Below are 19,454 nucleotides of genomic sequence, written 5' to 3' on the forward strand. Positions count from 1 at the left end.
TCCCCCTTCCTCTTTTTCCCTGGACATCCTTTTTTCCTCTTTCCACTCTGGGCTTTCCCCTCCTTCCTCTCTCACCCTGGACACCCTTTTTCCTCTTTCCGCTTTGGGCTTTTTCCCCCTTCCTCTTTTTCCCTGGACATCCTTTTTTCCTCCTTCCACTCTGGGCTTTCCCCTCCTTCCTCTCTCACCCTGGACACCCTTTTTCCTCTTTCCGCTTTGGGCTTTTTCCCCCTTCCTCTTTTTCCCTGGACATCCTTTTTTCCTCTTTCCACTCTGGGCTTTCCCCTCCTTCCTCTCTCACCCTGGACACCCTTTTTCCTCTTTCCGCTTTGGGCTTTTTCCCCCTTCCTCTTTTTCCCTGGACACCCTTTTTCCTCTTTCCGCTTTGGGCTTTTCCCCCACTTCCTCTCTCACCCTGGACTTGGTCATCCTCCTTCCGAAGCCTCCATGCTCAGGACGTGGCCGTCAGCCGCAACCTGGCAATGGCTGTAGAGCCACCAGCCACCCCCTTTTTGTCACGCCAGCGTGGCGGTCAGCAGCGTCTGTGCCTCTGGTGCTGGCCAGCAGGCTGGGAGATGCATCTTCCACCTCCCTGGGGAATGGTGGGCGCAGGTGGGGGGAGATGCTGGTCACAGGCCCGCTGCGATCCAGGAGAGCTCAAAGGGTCTCACTTGGGTTGCTCTTTATAGGGTCCAAGATAATTGACCTTTGTCAGATATTTTTTACTCTGGCCCAGCTCAAATAATGAAGTGCTCTGGTGTTTTTCACCACATGCACAAGAGCTCGATGGATGTGCAATTCTGTTACTGTTTTCCTTCGACCACATCCCAGGTGCGGGTGTAGTGGGCTGCGAGGAGGCTGTTATAGGGAGAGCAGGAGCCAGGCTCGTCAAAGGGGTGCCTTAACGCTCTGGTTCCGTGCCATTAGCAGTCCTTACCCCCCCCCCCCCGATGGTATGTGGCTCAGGAGGAGGGGAGGGTTGATATCGCACCAAGCAACCCAGCAAGTAGAGGCAAGGGGGGCAGAATTGCAGCACCACAGCAGGCCCTCGCTGTTCCCTTCGGGGACCATCACTCGCCGGGTCTGTGGGCCAACACGGTGCTGCCAGCTGTACCCCTTCCAGCCTTCAGACCCCACTCAGGGAAATAATATAAGGCCTCACTGAGCCACCTGGGACCAGGGGGCACAGCAGTCGAGTTGCAGTTAGCAGATATAGACACTCTGTTAGCAGCTTCCATGGGAAAACTCGCTCTTCTTCTGTGTGAGAGGAAGGAGAGGAGTTTTTCCTGTTCTGCCCAGGTTCAGCATCAACTATCAGTATTTTATTTTATATTTTTTTTTTCTACGAGGCCTTTGCTGTTCTGAATCGCCAAACTAGCAATAGTGACATGCGTGTGGGAGAGAAACAGGATGATTTTCTACAGGGTATTGGGTGAGGAAAACAATTCCAGCGTTCTGGCATCTAGGATCAGCATCCAGAGCAGGGCTGAGCCTTCTCCCCTCCCAGCTGCACCGCAGCCATTCCCTCTGCCTGTCCGTGTGTCCCACGTGCCCCGGCCCCTCGCCAGCCCCGAGGCACCAGGCTGGGCCCCCACCGCGTATGTCAGCATCTTTCCTGCCCCAAGGAGACCAGAATGGGGTGCAGGAGTCTGCATGCTGTCTCAAAAGTGCCAAAGAAGAGAGGAGAGCATTTTTGGGGGTTTAAAATTGTTTTTTTTAATAGCGTTTTTACTGGGTTTTAATTATTTTTAATTGGGTTTTATTGGGTTTTAATTGTTTATTGGCCAGTTTTGCCAAAATGTCTTCCTGTCAGAACACAAGCCTTCTGCTTCTCCAAAGAAAGAGCTGTCTCTCCACCTTAAATGTTTCCAGGGATGGGGCACTGTGCTGGTTTTGGCTGGGACAAACAAAAGTGACCAGGAGTGTGAGCAGTCCATGACACACACAGCACCTTCCCCACTACCCACAATTTTTTCTTTTCTACAACACAGTCGGAAATGCCTCTATTTAAGCCAAGGGCAGTTTGGAAGATAGTCGAGCCCTTGAGAAGACATGTGAGACAATGGTCACCCCCTGCACAAAGTCAGAGGCGATCTGCAGAACTGCTCAGGATGCCAAGTGCAGAAAAGCTGGGCCTTGCCCCAAGTGAAGTAAGATTATGTATGGCCTGATGGATGGTGACACAGGGCCTGAGTTTACTCAGACCTAATAGCTCCAAAACCTTGTAGCATCAAGAGAAGACGTGGATTCTCGTGACAGGTCAGGCATTGCGGTAGTAAAGGGAGCACCTGCCTCCTCAGCAACCGGCCAGGGGCTTACAGGGACTTGTGCCTGTAATTCTCTTGCCTGCAAGTTGTTCCATTTCTGTGGCAGCCTCAATTTACGCACAAATGCTTTCACGAGTGAGCTGAAGAATTTCTCTCATGCTCAGATTGTTTCCCCTCCTTTCTCGCTGTTCACACTCAAATTTCTTGGGCGATTTAGAGCACATTTTTTCATCAGAGAAGGGCATTCTCAGTTAGGTACGCAGTGTAATACCTTGAAAGTACTTTTCCCCAGGTGCATGTCAGCAGCAAACCCTCTTTTGGAAGGTCTAAAAAATAGGATTCTTGTGGGCTAGAGCTATTACGGCTGACACAGTATGAAGATGGTGATAACATGTTTTGAATCCCCCTTTTTTCTGTATGTTTTTTCTGTAAATCATGTTGAGACACCCAAGCTATGGCATACAGAGGTTTTAAATTAAACTATTCAGACAGAAATCCACAGACTTAACTTTTTTTTAACTCCGTGTTAAAGTTCTTCTGTGTTCTCATAACTGGTAACTGTCTATCCACAGATACGAAAAATACTTGTGTAACAAGGAACTGAAAAGTGAAAACAACCTGAGAAGACAAATGGGGAATTTAATCTAAAATTAGAGATGTTATGCCTGTGGAGCTTTTTTTAGTTCAGTTGTTTCTAATCTGTTCCTGGCTCTGGATTTTATCATTTATTGCATCAATGTTTTTAGTGTTCTGTTCCATTTTTTTTTTTTTTTTTATTTTTTTAGCAATTTCCTCATTTTTCCCCCACATATGTTTAAACTCAAAGTGCTAGAGAAACCAAACAAGCCAACCCACGCAAGAAATCTAGCTGCTATTCAGCTAGAGACTTGTAAGTCAGAAAAGGCTAAGAAGAAAAGAAAGAATTATGGTTAGTACTTTCCTTGTGGGATCACAGTGAACCCAATTCCAGAATTTGTTTCAGGCAAGAAAAAGTCTCCTTTATAAGGTGCAATTCACTTATGTCCTGTAGAACCTGAGAAGCACATAGAAATGCCTACCAAATCAAAATCATGTGTTTTACATAAATGGACAAAAGTATGAGCAACTACATATGATGAAGGGCTGTGTTTGCTGTTCCCCTTTCCTTAGGCTACTCCTCTTATCACTACCAAACACGTATCAAAAAAACTTTTTTTTTTACTCCTAATTAAATGTTTTAGTAGTTTCATTTCAGGTGAATAAAAATCATGTTAAATTCCTGTTATGACAGGCAGGCTAGCTGTATGATCTGTTGATCTGAAGCTCCCCAAATTCACTCTGAATTACTGCCATTTGAAAGCTGAACTTTCTGAGAACTTTGCTTTTCTGCAACTAGTGGTTTCTCGTATGCAATCTGCAGCATGTCCACAGACGGCTCATACCCACTTGTTCCTGTGCCAACACAGTCTTTTAGATTAAATGGTTGGTGTTTTCTCCTTATTTTTCACCTTTCTGACAGTCTCCAAGTCAGACTGCGTGTAGTGCAGTGGTTCAATGAATACTCCAAACACCATGAGCAAACAGGGCAAGCAAAAGGAGAAGTCCCAGTCTGCCACTTTCAAGAGCTTCTTTTCCACCCCCTTGCTAGTCTCTCTGAGTGCCCATGTAGCTGTCTTCTGCAGATGTCTGCCTGGCAAACAGAACCCATGAATGAACTGGCTCAAAACCAATCCACCAAAACAAGGCTTACTTTTTGGAAGCCTGATTTTGTTAGCCTGCCCAGCCAAGCTCTTCCAAGTCCTTATCTTCCTCCACCTCAAAACCAGCCTGCCCAAGGCCTATCTCTTCCAATCACGGAAGTGAGAGATTCTGAATCCATTTTTCTGCAAGGTGGATCAGAATTTTTAAAACATCAATCAATAAACATACTATTATGCTGTAGCATGCCATTTTTTGCCCGCTTTCCCCCAAATCACACCACGTTTGTCACTCATCCTTGATCATATACAGACTCTTTTCTCTTTCAGAGGTCCCCTGGTATTAATTCTCATGCCTATAATATTATTAATTCCCATTGAGTGGCTTTGTAAGGCATCCCATTTCAATCATGCCAGCATTCTGTTTCTTACCCACATCCCAGACCTTGTACTAATCCTCCAGTATCTCCACCTTAAAAAAAAATTTATTTTTGTGGCACTGTCTATTAAACATTCCTGGCAGATTCGAGCTACAGTATTTCATGTATATAGAAAATGTATCTGTCATTTACTCTCACTAAAATGCCAGACAGTCAGGCATGAGTTATCGTTAGTGTATGCATGTAGGACTCAGTCTACTTTGCTTCATGTTGTTGATTAATCCTTCCCTTCACAAAATCTCTAGAGCCTTGCATAGTACTGATGTTAAACCCACTAGGCTGTAGCTGCGTACCTGCCTGCTTCCAGGGCTTTTAGGAAATGTCTTCTGTAGTTCAGTAACAAATCTGCAACTTCAGAGGTAGAAGTTGTTGAAAGTTCCTCCTCTGAGAGAGAGCTTCAGTTTCATGGGTCAGTCCTTTCTAAATTCTGCAACAAGTTCCCTGACTTCTTTGATTCAGCCTACTGAACTCAGTCCTTGCTTCCTCGTCCCATCTTTCAGTTCATACTCAATATCATAATTTTCATTGAAATGGGAGACAAAGGATTTTTTTGAAAATAATCAGCGTATGACTCAAAACCAGAAATCTCTTTGTCTGGCTCCTGACCTCCCTCCTCCTGTCCTTTCTGTATTTATGAGGCTGAACACTGCTCTAGTTAGAGTTCTCCTATGAAGGAAGCCTGGCTTTCGTTCGAGCAACTGTCAGTTCTTCTCCCTGTGACGCAGATACCCTGTCCCCTTCCCCGAGTACCTTTCCCTCCAACTTCTTAAAGAAGTTACTTAAAGACTTCAGTTCAGAGGTCTTCCCCCCTAAAACCTGAACCAGTTGAGGGCAAAATCACGCTTTTCCTCCTACAGACACTCAACTAACACTCACCTCCTCCTGGTCTTTGACAAGAAAGTGACTGATAAATATCCCAACCTTGCAACCTAGATGATCAAATTCCTTCATAGGAACTGATCCTGCAAACATCCACATGCCAACAGTCCCTAGACACACTGAGGGGAAAGGATACATTACAAAACCATGCAGATATTTCAGAAAAAGAGATGGAATACCACCTCCAATGAGTTACTGCACTTCCACTTCAGCCTCAATTGGTATGAGGAATTGTTTTCTGTGTTACCATGCTTGTTTTGTTTCCTGAAGCATTAACAAAAATTAATTTAACTTTCTGGTATCTTGTATGGAATACGTTCATGTCAGATCAAATCTTGGCCATCACATACATGATTCTTTTGGCAATTTGTGTAAAGACTAAGAACACTCCACATGAGAACACTGGTTGGCCCTCTCCTGCTTTCATAAGAGCTCATTCCAGGAGTGTGGAAGGCCACTGCTGTTTCAGATCTACCTTAACTAGAGCACATTCAGCTCTTCAGCAACTGAAACATCTTGGACCATTTCAAAAAATGCAAAGGAATGTTAAAAAAAAAAAAAAAAAGTCTAGTGAGTAGCTCTCCCCACTGAAACACTGAAATACAATCTCCGAAGCTTGGCTAATGTGAGAACAGAAAGGAGGAGGAAACAGAAGGGAGAAGAACGAAAACAAACACAATTTTGTGTTAACCGGATTCAACTTAACATTCACTAACATAAATTAAAAGCTCCAGACATAAAATTCACTTTTGGTCATTGTGGGATAATGACAGAAGATTGTTGAGGAGGAGGATGATCAACATGCTCAAGTGACTTGCAGCTGGGGTGTAGAAAAGGACATATATCATACTGATTGCTGTTTAGCCTTGCGTGCTTGACGAGTAGGCCATCTGTGTTTAGGTAACGTAGGCCTGCGGCAGCCGGAGAAACGACTATCGAACACGCCTGGGATTCCTGCCCTGCTCTGGGGAAGACCAAAGCGTAAATTCCGCCTGCACAACCCCCCTGATAGTCCGGCGAGAAGAGCAGGGTCAGGGATCTGTGCCTCTGCCCAGGCGCTGCTTTGGGGGATCCCCGGGTTGGCGAGGGAATGAAAATAAACTTACTCTTTGCGTTTCAGCTGTCACATCTCCCTGCTCTGGCCCCAGCATCTGCCGAGGGCGAGGGCTCCGTTTCCCTTCAAGAGCAGAAAATTCGGAGTGCTAACCCCATTAGAGGCCCCAGTGTTTCTGGGGGCAGCGCCGCTCTCCTAGGGCTCCGTTCCCCCTCTGGTCTGCCCCATCACAAAATGCGCAATGACTCCAGAAGTGGAAATGCCAGTTTTATTTGAGGCTGTAGCATTAAGCAAGCAAAGCGTGTTGGAACAGCCGGCGGGTTTTGTGCTCCGAGGCCATTGTGTATATGGAAAAGGGCTTCCAAAAATCCTTCTCGCAACAGCCCCCTTGTGAATTAAGGAGCAAAATCTGGGGAAATAAAACAACCTAAACAGCCTCTGCCTCCCACACCACAGGAGAAGAAGACTTATTTGATGGGTGTGCTGACACCCCGGGGCCGCCGGGTACCGGTTGTACTGGCGGCAGCCTAAGGCGACGGCGCTGTCTGGATGGGACGGAGGGGAAAAAAGTGGTTTTTTTTTTTTCCTCTTTAAATCTCCACCTGGGTGCATGCAACACTCGCGACCCAAAGGAAACACGAGTGTCGCGATTCCTGCGTGGTCCCGGCATTTATCGGAAAACGGGGGTGCAGAGGAGCGACCGCTCTGCCATCCGCTCATCGGGGCTTGCTGGGCTGGCTCCCGCGGGCGGCCCTTCAGAACTGCGGGAGGCGGTGGCGGCAGCGATTAGTCAGGCCTGGACCTAAGATGGCGGCTGCTCACGCCGGGGCGCTTCCGCGCTCCAGCTTCGCCACTGGGCTGAGGCGCGCGGGCCCGCGGCTACTCCTTTTTTTTTTTTTTTTTTTTTTTTCCCCTTAATATCAGGGGTTTTGTTCGAAAAATGTACGTTCTATGAAACAATCCCTTGCACCTTTCAATATTTTTTTTCGTTTTGTTTTTTTATTTACAGAACTTGTGGACGGCTGCGTGAGTTCACGCATTCCTAGCGTGAGGAAGAGCGATACGTTGTTGGGACACTAGCGGGGTTTGGTGACTTTGTCAGCATCCTTTGGTGGAAATGTTGAAGGCCGTCCGCTTTCTGCTTAGGCTCAGTTCCTGTATTGCTTTTGAGTGGTTTGAGTTCACTGAACCTTTTTGTAAGCATCAGTTGCATTATTCTGATGTTTTCATTTTATAAATAAAATCGCAGTTCAGTATAAAATGAAAATAATCTGCAATATTTTGATTTTAAATTTCTGCGCCTTACTTTCCTTGAAACTGGGTTTTCCGATACGGTGTTAGAAGACGTTACAGAATTCCGAGTGTTATTTCTGCGTCTTGCTACTTAACCTTTGGCGTCCTGGGGAAAAACACTGTGTAAGCTCTATAAGCAAAGTGGTTTTATATTTTTGGAATGCTTGCCAGCTGAATAGCTTATACCTTGGACTCGAACTGTGGAGGGTGACCCATTCCGGACAGCCATGCCGTAGAGTCGCTGCTGCATTACTTATACGTGTAATAAGGTTCCTAATTTGTATCCTTAATTTTGCATGGGTTGTGTGTTTGAACTTTCCAGTAGTTCGTTTGCTTTTACATTTCCTTGAGGTCTGGGCAAAGATTTTAAAAGTTAGCAGAATTAAGGACAAGTATTTATTACTTTGTCATGCCATGTTGCTGTTTGAAACCTGTTTTGAGTATGGGAGGTATTCAGGGAATTGCCAAGGTGACTCTGTCTTTATGTACTGAGCAGAAAAGTACAATGGATCTTTTTAGTTGACAGGTAGCTTTCCTTGCCCAGGGGGTCAGTTTATCAGGATTACACTGCAGTGTGGCTAATTTGCTTGTTAGTTCCAACAACTGTCATCTTAACGCAGAGATTTATGTCTGTTCTGTAATCAAAACTGGAATTATTGTCCCTGTGTTCTTACTTACTTTTTCTAATGCTGTTTCAGTGAGATTACACCTGAGGGCAGAAGAATCACAAAGCTAGACCAGACTTTGCTAAATGGAAATAACATAACAATGGTAAGTCATTGTTGAAAGGCTGCATGCATTTATTTTCTGTACCTGTAAATTGATCAGTAATTGAGTTCAACTGCTTTAAGCTGAGCTTTCCCGACAGTTTCATTGCATAAGGTACTTTGAAGTAGCTTCCAGGGCATATAAGTTTATGAATGGTGCTGGAAAACTGATCTTTTTTGCCTTACTTGGTACATGTTACTGTTGGAAAAAAAAAAAAAAAAAAAAAAAAAAAAAAGAAAGAAAAAGAAAAGAGCTTGGCTCTCGTTTTATTTTGGCAAATGCTTTTCTGGTCTTCAGGTGTGCAAGGGGATCACTGTCTTTGTTACCCACTCCATAGGCTGGTTCATACTGTGGCTTCTACCTCAGGAGCATTTGCCTGCATGAGTATGAAGGTGGAAAACATCTACGTTTCTTCCGTTATTGTATGTATGCATTTGCAGCAGTTTGGATGCTTAGATGCTCAATCGAGTCATTTGGTGGTTTTGATGTGGTGTGATGCCCAGAGGGCTGTACCTTTACATGCTCTGAAAGAAAATCTGGAGGTCTGTTGGATTATACCAAATCAGAAGCACTATGATTTTTAGTTTATCATGTGCTGATGTATGTAGATCAGTACTGAAACTGTAATTAAATATTGTGATTATGCATCCCTAGGCTGAATTCTGCAACTTCCTAAATACCCCAAAAGCAGACTGATGGTAGTTTTTGCTTGCCTGCATAGATGGCTACAAAGTCTGGACTTTCTACAGAAGGGCATTCCTAATTTTGTGGGGAGAGAAGAGGAAGACTGACTTGAGTTGAAGTCTGCTCTGTGTGAATGAGGTATAATCTCCATTTCACTGTTTTACCTACGTTGCACCTCCTCACTGAGGAATGCTGTCTTGACGTAATTTCTAAGCCTTTTCCTGCTTTGGTTATTGTTGTGCATCCTTAAAGGATAGTGCATGTTCTGACTTCTTGTATGGGGTGACACTGCTACCATCCAGTTAAGCTGGTGGTATGCTTCCCTTGAAGCTGATGATTCTTAGTGCAAATTTTTAGCAAGACAGAGAGATGTTTCTGCATTAGATCTTGTGGCTCTTGGGGACACATCTTCCCACATCAGGAAGACTGTGCTTTAGACTTTTTCTTACTTTGGTCCCAAAAGCAGCAGAGCTCTGTCTTTAGAAGTGCTCAGCTATTAAGAATAGATCAGTAAAGGGAATGGTTATCCTCTTTTCCCTTACTGATGTTTTTCCTTTTGTTTTTCTGTTGTTCAGTTCTCTACTTTCTTCACAGGAAAACAGTATGCTGTCTTACTCCCTGCTGCCTCTTAGAAGGGTTCAGGCTCTTTTTTAGTTTTTGGTCTTTGCTTAGCAATAGAAGTTAGAAAGAGGACAGTCTGGGGAAAAATCAGCAATTGGAGACATTCTTCATGAAAGGAAGCATGTTCTTTGTCCTTTTGAAACTGAGCTGTAGTGTTCCTAGTCAGAATATAATCTCCTTGAAGTCAATAACAAAGACAAAACCCGGAATGTATGTTATCTAGGAACTCCTTTGGGTTTTGTTAATCATTCTTTGTGTTTCGGAGATTCTTTTTGTCATGTGCTTCTCTGGCAGTAACTGAATTTCACTGTTGGGAGAGGAAGATAATATCAAATCTAAACCCCACTTTTGTGATCTACCAAGAAGTCTCCATCTGCTAAAGCATTGCAAAGCAAGAACTGTCATGTATGGGTTTGTAAAACTCAAATCTATGGCACTAAAGCAAAATTGTCTTATTCTTTTCTAGCTGTTTCCTGGAGGAGAAGGACCTGAAGTATAAATTGATGCAGTTGTCATCTATGAAGATGTGTTTTATCTATATATACACACGTATAATCTAAATAGACCTTTTCCATTATGGGTGTGGGTTGTTTGTGTGTGTGTTTTGTTTATGCACTCTTGCAGTTGACATTTGGTAAAAGACAGGGATTTCGTCTTCAGGAAAGGTGCATTGGTAGTAATAATGCTGACTGTAAGTTGAAATCATAGTGGCTTTCTTGTAAAGATGCACTGATCTGCCCTGAATAAAAGGCTTTCTTTTTGTTAGGTACTGTGTTGTGTCCTGTAAGTTAGATAGTTTTATAACTGGTTGATGGAAAAATAATAGTTATGTTTCAGTTGCTGTCAGTCTTCATTTTTTCTACATCTGTTGCATTTCTTTATGGCCCAAGTGTATATAAAATACAGGTCGTGAGCCAAGAGATTGCTGTTCTTTGGCATACAGGCAGAGACTAAGCTGGATCATTTGTTTAAACACTGCTTCAGGCTGGGTCACCAGAAACTGTGGGCTGGAATGCCGGAGAATTCCAAAAGTTCTTCAAAGTGGATGCATCTATTCAGTGCTCAGCAGCCTTTGGTTCTGCTTGCCTTGAGGTTCAGCTCTCTTGGGCTTCTTTTGCTTGGTAGATACACTTTCTTACAGTAAAGGCACTAATGGTATTTGACAAGTGAGGACAGACAGACCAGACCTAGTTCATGTTCAGGGGACAAAAAAAAAAAAAAAAAAAAAGAGGGGGAAAAAAAAAAACAAACCCAAACACGACAAAACCAACCAAACAGAAAAAAGGCTGGTGTTAAAACTACTCATTTGTGTCAGCAGTGACTTCACTTTCACCACCAAGTGGTGCTGTGTGTACTCGATTAAATTGGGAGCTGCCTGTGCCTGCTTGCGTAGTTGGGAGTATTCCTTTTAGAGTGAATGTTCATTTGGCTGCTTCTGTTCTCTCCTGTGATATAAACATTTTACAGATATTGGGAGCAACTATTTAGGAGAACTTCTGTAAAGTAAGGAATTGCTGTTTTTATTTTGTCACGATGGACAAAAAATAACTGATTCTAATTCATGTCCACTGCAGCTTATGCTTCTACAATACACTGCTCAACTGATTTCTGTGTGTAAATACCTCTGGAGAGGAATCACAGGTGCCCCCTGTTACCATAGGCACAATCAGGGGACAGCAAGGGCTCACAGGGATGGGACGTGCTTTGTTTTCCCGTCCCCAGGAGAAGAAAGAAGAGTTGAAGAAGGGGGCTCAGGAGCAAGAGACTGTAAGGAAGTTGCTGTGCTTTTACCTTGCTTTTTCTGACAGAAAAGCTGCCTCTGCTTGCTGGGTCGTAGCTTGAAATACAGTGAGAACTTATTGCTTTAAGCTGTTAAAGGGGAAAGTGACTCTCAGGGAGTGTGCTACTTCTGACTGACTTGTTCTGAATATGTGATCTGCAATTGAAACATTTAGATTGCATAGTGACAATCTATACCATTGACTCCTTGAATGGTTTTTCATTTCTGTCCCCATTTTCTTCAGCTTTTTTAATACATCAATTAAATAAGATACTTTTTTTTTTTAAACTTACATTTGATTGGAACATCATTCATCGGTTTTCACTCCAAACACTTTATTTCCTAGAAATAAGTTGAGTCTTTTAATCAGAACACTTAAAAGATTTCTAGCTAGCGTAGTACTGTCATGTTGGGTTTTTTTTAAATAATATCCTATACATGTTCTGGTGCGTGCACTTAATCTCTACTTCACTGAGTATTTTGAAAGCAGTCTTAAACTGAAAAGGGTTTCATGCTTGGGAAAGAAAAAGGGCAGATCTTGTCTCAAAAGCAACTTCGCAAAGGGGAAGGTAAACTACTTTGTTTCTTCTGGGATTTTTATTCTGACAGCACAAACATCTTGTTTTCTCAAGATTGTGTTATCTCTGGAAAAAAAGATTTGGTATTGCCTCAATTCCTCCTTCCATGTTTTTTGTTTGTTTGTTTTTGGTTTTGTTTTCCAGAGGAAGTACTGAGACATCTTTTAGGAAGACATTTTTATTCATGACTCAGAGGTCTGCAGACATCACTCTAAAAACAGTTTCTGTGCATTCAAATGCTGTTAATCCTTTTATAATATGAAAGGAAAGATTTTTTAACGCTCAGCTGAGAATCCAGAGTATTCCAGACAGGTCTGGTTTGCTTTGCATTCAGTATTCCTGTAGTTCATTGCTTTGGAAGTGGTGGTAGTAAGATTTTCAACTGAATAAATGACTAGTGATGTTGTTTTCCCTCCCCTAGAAATCTAGTGCTTAATCATACTGCACTGTCCTGTAGAAGTTGTGGACACTGGTGTTTTCCAGAATGCTACTTAAGTTGCCATACAAGTAGGTCATTTAAAATAATGTCATGCTTATGACATGCACAGTGATGGTTTCTTCCATTTTTTGGGGTTTTGTTTTCAACTTCATGGCCATATGCTGGTGGGCCATGGTTCTCAAAGCACAAGGTGCTCCAAGTCGCATTTCTTGCACGGCAGTGACTCTTTTCAACATGAGTAACTGTACAACAGGGTAAATGACAAATTTAGTGAATAATATGTGTCGTTATCAAGATAGCTGTTTGCATTTCAACATGATGTACTTTGCATTTCAACATGAGCAGTAGTGCTAATACGTCTTAGAATTTGGCTGATGCTCTCTTGAACTCATTTAAACTTTTGGCATCCACTGCATCCCTGACAATGTTTCACAATGGAAAAATTATTTCCTTTAAAATTAAAAAAAAAAAAAAAATGGGTGGAGGAAGTGGGGATAAAAAGTCTTTTGTCTGCTAATGTCGTGGGCTACTCACTCATTTTTTTTTCCATAGAACTCATGGGGTTTTTTGTTTTTCTAGCTTAGCCTATCCTCTGCACCTTTGGTCATCTCCTGAAATTTGTAGTTTCCTACATTAGTAGGTAAAGGTATCTATTGTACTTTATAGAGCTTTTATAGTCTTTAGTAGTCTTTTGATAGTCTTTAAATTAGCCAAGTAATTTACATCTTGGAACAAATGTATTTGCTTATTAATTTTTGTTAGTAGCTCTGAAAATCTTACCAGTTGCCCCTTTTAAAATTAAAATTAATGCTAAGTAAGAAATATATTGAAAGTAAATATCAGGGTCTTACTACTGCTCAGTGTTGAGAGATCGTGGGAAATACACAGAATTTGTAATAAAAATTATGGTCATTTTTCCAGATATTTTTCCCTATCTGAGGCACACTGAAAGATTTCTTTCAAATGGTGGTGTGTTTGGTTTCATTGACTTCAGCAGAAGTTTGGTTTCATTGACTTCAGCAGAATGAGCTGAGAGCCTGATGATAAGATTTTTTACTGTACCTAATGTAGTGTGGTGATGACTTGTCACCTGAAATCAAAATTATATTTGATCATCTTACCAGGAGGCTGGGTCTTTGACCTGGAAATTACAGTGATAGTGGCGTTACAGAATCCATGCTCATAACTTCACTGTTTTCTTGTGGCCCCTCAATTTCATTAAGGACAATAAAGACCTGTTCTTTTTTGTTGTGGTCCACTTCCTCGGTGATGGAAGTACTACGTTGTCGGTTGTAAGATGTGGTTTAACTGCTGTTGGATTCTGCTTTTATGCCTGAGAAGCCTGTTGATTTAAAAGGGTTTGCAGAGCTTATACTAATGACATGGCTGGAATGAAACAGGATCTTCTGTAGTCTGATCCAGGGACTGTATGTGGTCATGGTTTGTAGCTGGGTGGGAGGGATTGGCTGGTTACTTATTATTTGCACAATGTAATGTCTTAAATAAGAGCGAACAGTTTAATTTTTGCAAGAGGAAACTCATAGATTGGTTTTATCCTGTGTTGGAATTAAGATACATACTTACTGAAGACAGTGAGTCTAGCCCAAATACAAACACCTCAGTTTTGGGTGCTCTGTTAGATCTTTTGTAAAATTTTCAAATCATAATGCTCTGTCAGTTAGTCCTTGTTGAGTCTGAGACATTACTTGATGACCTATGAAAAGGTAAATATTGCTAATAATTGATATTTGGTTTGTAGACTATGCCTTTTGTATGCTGTAAAATCACTTACTTATAACTTTTATAGTTTCCTTTTTATTTATAACAGTTCTGTTCATCAAACCATATAAGCATATACTTAAATTCAGTGTTAAACTCCCTGAACTGCTCTAAACTATTGTGTTGCTGCAAACTGTTTTGGCTGATGAACCTAAGCGGTCAGCTTTGTATTCCTACAGGTACGTGTGATGAGCATGCAATAGCTCAGAACAAGTTACCAGGCAACTGCACACTCCGGCTACACAGGAGGCACAAAGCACCCAGACTGTTCCTTTTAATCCGTGGGGAAGTGCAGATTCTGCCGTGATCTCGGTCACTCTGTCTAACATGTAGATAAGAGTATTTTTATACTCCTTTCACAGTGGGAGAAACACTGTGTGTGTTTCTGCAGTGTGTGAGAATCACTTTACCAAGATTCTTTTATTTCACTTGGAAAAAACCAAAATAAAACGTAATTTTAAAACTAACTTAACCTAAGGCAGACTTCAGGATTCTTACTCTCACAAGTTGTTTTACAATTGCTTAACCTTGTGGACTGTGCTGAGAATGAGTATCTTGTATGTGGCATATTTAAAAGTTTAATTTTTGGTGCCCTACACACTTCTGCTGGTCATAATGCCTTTGCTAATGGCAGCTGGCAACAGACGATGCTTATTGCTTTCTGTGGAACAGAAAATGTAGTTTACCAGTGTTCTAACTGCTGTTGCAGGCATTGTTTCAGTGGATTGCGAGTAACACATTCAAAATACCTTTTCCTACCATTTCTGCATGTTTGTTTTTTTTTTTTTTTAAATCTGGAAGAATGGTTCTGTGCTTCCCTTCCCCATAGATGCCTGTTGATCTAGGTTGCATGCTATTGCAGAGTGCTCAGGCTGCCACTCACAGATCACTCCTTTGGGTTCTTGTGCATTTATCCATGTGCAGCTTCCTCTGTACCTGCTGAACTGTAACGTTTACTCAGGTGTAACATGCAACTGCTACATAAGTCAGCTATTTTGCTAGTTTATGGTGTTTGCCACTGTCAGCTCTTTTACTGTCTAATAAGTACCTGATGACAGAGAAGGTGAATGTCAGAAAACAGATGAGTTAGGCTTTCTACTAGAAATGATTTTGGTAAGATTTAAGAGCACAGGGGTTTAGAATGAGGATTTACATACAGCTTAGAGTGATCTGTTGGGCTAAAGTTTTGCAAGAAACTGAGGTGTTTTACATAAACAGTATTTGAAAGTTAATTAGCTTACCTATGAGTAATCTCCTTCAGCTGTGTGTAACAAAGAAATAAATTTGCATATGTAGACATATGCACACATAATTGCAGGTGCACAGCTGGGGATGATGCTTGTGTTTGCTGACCGCAGAAATACAGAGGGGCAGCAGTGGGGAAATAACTTTTAAGATAGTCTAGTGCTGCCCTTGTTCTAAAGGTGAATAATCAACTTTCTGTATCATTCTTAACAAATGCTTGTTGCGTTTATTCATATAAATTTCCTGTAATTATTACTACTGTCGCAAAGATTGCTACATACTCTAAGGTTTTCAGGTTGTAGTTTAAGCCCCATAATTCTGTGTCCTATGTGCAGTGGCTGTCCACAAAAGGTTTTCTTTATAGCTACCTTTTAGATGTTTAAATATGTTATTTCTCTTTCCAAGCGCAGCAGCTGTTTTTCAATTTATAATTTGAAGTCAGAGCTCTGTAGATCATTTAGCACCCTCTTGGACTTCCTGCAGACCCTCACCGGTTATACTACACCCTTCTTGAAATGCAGTACATCATCTGGAGGGCTCATCAGCTAATCCGTGCAAATATAGTGGTGCAAAAAAAATGTGTGGGTGCACCAACTCAAGTGTGGTGTGTGACAAGGAATCACTGGGCCTTTCAGTTAGTGAGAAATGGTACATAAAAACTAGGTGGGAGAAACAGGACGTGAGGCTGGCATACTGGTCTTTGAGCTTGCAGTGCAGCTCCGTGGGCTTTGGATGACTAAAGAAAAGCATGAGACACGGGCAAGAAGTGCTGCTGGATCTTAGTGAAAGATGGTAAATGACTTGGAGAGAGAGAGGTGATGTGTGATAGGTGATGTAGCGATCTGATAACAATAGGCATAATCCAAGTCATGGAAAATGTCAGTATTTGAAACAGAGCCACGATAAATTATTAACAACTTACACAACTGTCGCTTACCGTGCCTTCCATGTTACAGGTGTCTTAATTATTGATGCCCTTCTCTCAGTCTTTGTTCTGTAATATCTGATTTTTGTTTCAGGGTACGTTCTAAAGGTGCTGATGGTGCTACTGTAGCCCTTTGGCTAAAAGAGTACCAAATAATTTGTGGATGATCAGTATGAGCAGCTTTCAAACAGTGTTCTTTCCAAATCAATAGGGAAGAAAGTTGCACCAGTTTGTCTGGGTTCCCCAATACCAAAGGTCTTTCTCACATTTTTTTAATCCTTTTGCATTTTCCTCCTTGTTCAGGGTGAGTTGATGACTGGAGCAAGCTCTTACATCTTTGCAAACTGCTTGTAACTATGGAAAAGGTATTTGCTGACTTCCTTGTGTGCTAAGTAGACATTGAAGAAATTGTATGCTACTCAGGTATCTAAGTCAGAGATAGGAATTACAGAGAAACGTGTTACTGGAAAATAAAATAGAACTGGGCCCCTTGAGGCAGCAATGTGTTGATAAAATCATGTAGTATTATTAATCAAGACACAGTGACTGTTTTCTCAGCTAATAAACGGATCTGTGCTGAAATAATATTTGTTCCAGGTAATTCTAGTCTCTCAAAGCAGTGGAAATACTTTGCAAATGAGAAAATGTGGACCTAAATATTAAATCAGTAAGGGCTATTTTTCCTCCCCAGTTCAAAACTGGCACAGCAGAGCCTGTATAGTCTTCAAATGGGTGGCAGCTCCTTCACCTACTTGTTAGCACACAGAGCAGAATCTGTACTTTCTCCTTCTATATGGCTCTTGAAAGAAACTTCGTTGCACTCCTTCAGTTGTTGGAAAAAAGTGGGCTGTGAGTGAAGTGCAACTGTAGCAAATGCTTACTTTGCTTAAACAATTTAGAATTTTCCTGTGTTGATACTCATTAGAAAAAATAAGAACTTGGAAAAAAAAGGAAAAGACTACTTTGGTGATGATACCAAAATATTTCTCTTCTACATCTGTAAGCAGTGCTAATTATTTCATGCTTTGAAGCTTAAAAGATCCTGAAGTTAATTTCAGTCTCTTAATAAAGGCTACTTGGCCCACATGGTATTTTTCCATTTGTGTGGTCTAGATTAACTCATATCTTTCTCAATGACAACTGTTGAGCTGAAAGTTTTATTTTCACATATCTGTGATACCAGAAGTTGTCAGAGACTTGAATTTACAAATCTACTGAAAATTGTCAGAGGTTTGAATTTACAAGTCTACTGAAGCTTTTCCGTGCCCGATTAATGTTTAAGAGCAGAAGAAACCCTGTTGAATTCAAGTGGGACCATGTTTTTGTGAAACAGCACGTCTGGTTTTAGTACGTTTGCCACTAGTTTAAAAATGCTTTGACTACGTGATGCAAAGCAGTGAAATCATGTCAAGTTGCTCTTCTGATTTGTTTTGCGAATAAATTTTGAATGAGCCATTTGTCCTAGCAGATTCTGTGATGGATCGTGTACTGTTTCCTCCCCCATAAAGCATAAAAACTGTCATAAATATCAGATTGTAAGTTCTGGCTCAATCGAAAGAAATTTGTTTAACACCTCATCAAGAGGAAATTTCATCTTCTAGGTGATTCAGTAGTACACAGATCTTATAATAATGTAAATCAAACTACACTTTGTTGGACTGAAGCCAGAATGTACAGTGCCTTATAGGTGCAAGCTTAGTTGAAACCAACTGTTTTTACCATATTGTAAGTAATTTTTTTTTATCCTATGTTCAGTTTCAAAGTTAGTGTGAATGCTGAACTGTGTGTATGCTGTAATGCAGTATGTTTAGTAAGTTGAAATTCATGTTTCATAACAACACCAGACCCAAATGACAACTGGCATGGCATTAGAACTTACTCCAAAACCATGGCAGGGGAATTTTGCCAGGAAGTACCTGTAACAGAAACCCATGATACTGCCAAATTGCTTGTTTTCTTCACAAGTGAAGATGCACATTTTCAGCTAAACAAAGCATGTAAGCAAGCAAGAATCTGTTCTTGAACACAAAGGAATTAATATTAAACTGAAGTCAAGTTTTCACATAAAAATTGACTGTGCTTATTCTTGAAGTTTCAGATTGCATAAGAAGGGAAGGTATTTGTCACATTAAGTGAACAAGCATTTTTTAAGGTTTGTACTGAAAGAGCATGTACTTTTTCCTTCCAGGTTAAATTAGTTTCTGCAAACAGCAGGGGCAGCTTTAAAAGGGAAATCCTTCACTGTTTCCCACTGAAGTAATCAGTACTGTTAAGCCTTATAAATAGTTGAAGTTTACACGAAATTTAAAGCTAATAGTTTCCTCTTGCAAAGATTTAACTGTACCTTGGGGAAAAGTTGCTTCCCTTTGAGATTAAAAGGGAATTACTCCTACAGAGAATAGCTGTATGTAATAGAAACTTCCCTGCCTTGCAGGCTAGCTGTAGGGCCTGTGCTAACCTAAAGAAAAGCACACAAATTCTGTCAGTTTTCTCTACAGACCAAAATGATGTAAAAGTGTAATTTTACAAGAATGACAGTTCTCAGCTACCTGTAACGATATTTTCTGTCTCATGTTAAACATTCAGCTGAAAGTAAGCTATTGTTCTCTGCTAAACTCAGGTTGTCCTTTGCACTTCGAGGGGGATCGAGGCTAAAAGCTGTCTGGTTCGGGGACCTGGGTCAGAGCTGTGAATGTGAAGCTCTTTGGGAAGAGCTGTTTTAATTCAATCCGTGTTCCTGCCTAACAAATGAGAAATGATGCGTTACTTGCTACCGATCTTTTATGATGTTTCTTTTCTTCATCTTTCTCTTTTCTGACATGTTGGAGTCTCTCAGAGGACAGGATGGTGTCATGAGCGCTCGGGCACAGCATATCCACTTCAGTTCAAATAATTGGCACGTGTTTCTTGGGCTGCTGCCTATAAAAAGCATTTCACTATGGCAATAGTCCCAAGTGACAAAGTGGATGGCTTTGTTGGTTTAATTAAACCTCTCTTGTTTTGCTGCTTTCCCCACCCCATCCCCC

The 19,454-nt window shown here is 41.5% G+C and overlaps 1 long non-coding RNA gene across 8 annotated transcripts in view; it reads left to right on the forward strand.

The window, feature by feature from the left end:
• LOC104368156 overlaps positions 1-10,447 on the forward strand; it is a 12,096-nt gene extending 1,649 nt beyond the window's left edge. The window contains exons 1-6 of one of the 8 annotated variants that reach the window (XR_006166845.1): positions 7,108-7,512; positions 7,658-7,732; positions 8,308-8,380; positions 8,675-8,799; positions 9,032-9,199; positions 10,149-10,447. This is a non-coding gene — a long non-coding RNA (uncharacterized LOC104368156). Of the gene's footprint in view, positions 1-7,107; positions 7,733-8,307; positions 8,381-8,674; positions 8,800-9,031; positions 9,200-10,148 lie in introns of those variants that run through there. The other 7 variants (XR_006166847.1, XR_006166848.1, XR_004407769.2 and 4 more) reach the window with 7 other exon arrangements.
• Positions 10,448-19,454: the final 9,007 nt, after the last annotated feature.

The sequence above is a fragment of the Tyto alba genome, unplaced genomic scaffold (genome assembly GCF_018691265.1).
Source record: "Tyto alba isolate M040663 unplaced genomic scaffold, T.alba_DEE_v4.0 Super-Scaffold_46, whole genome shotgun sequence".
NCBI lineage: Eukaryota > Metazoa > Chordata > Aves > Strigiformes > Tytonidae > Tyto > Tyto alba.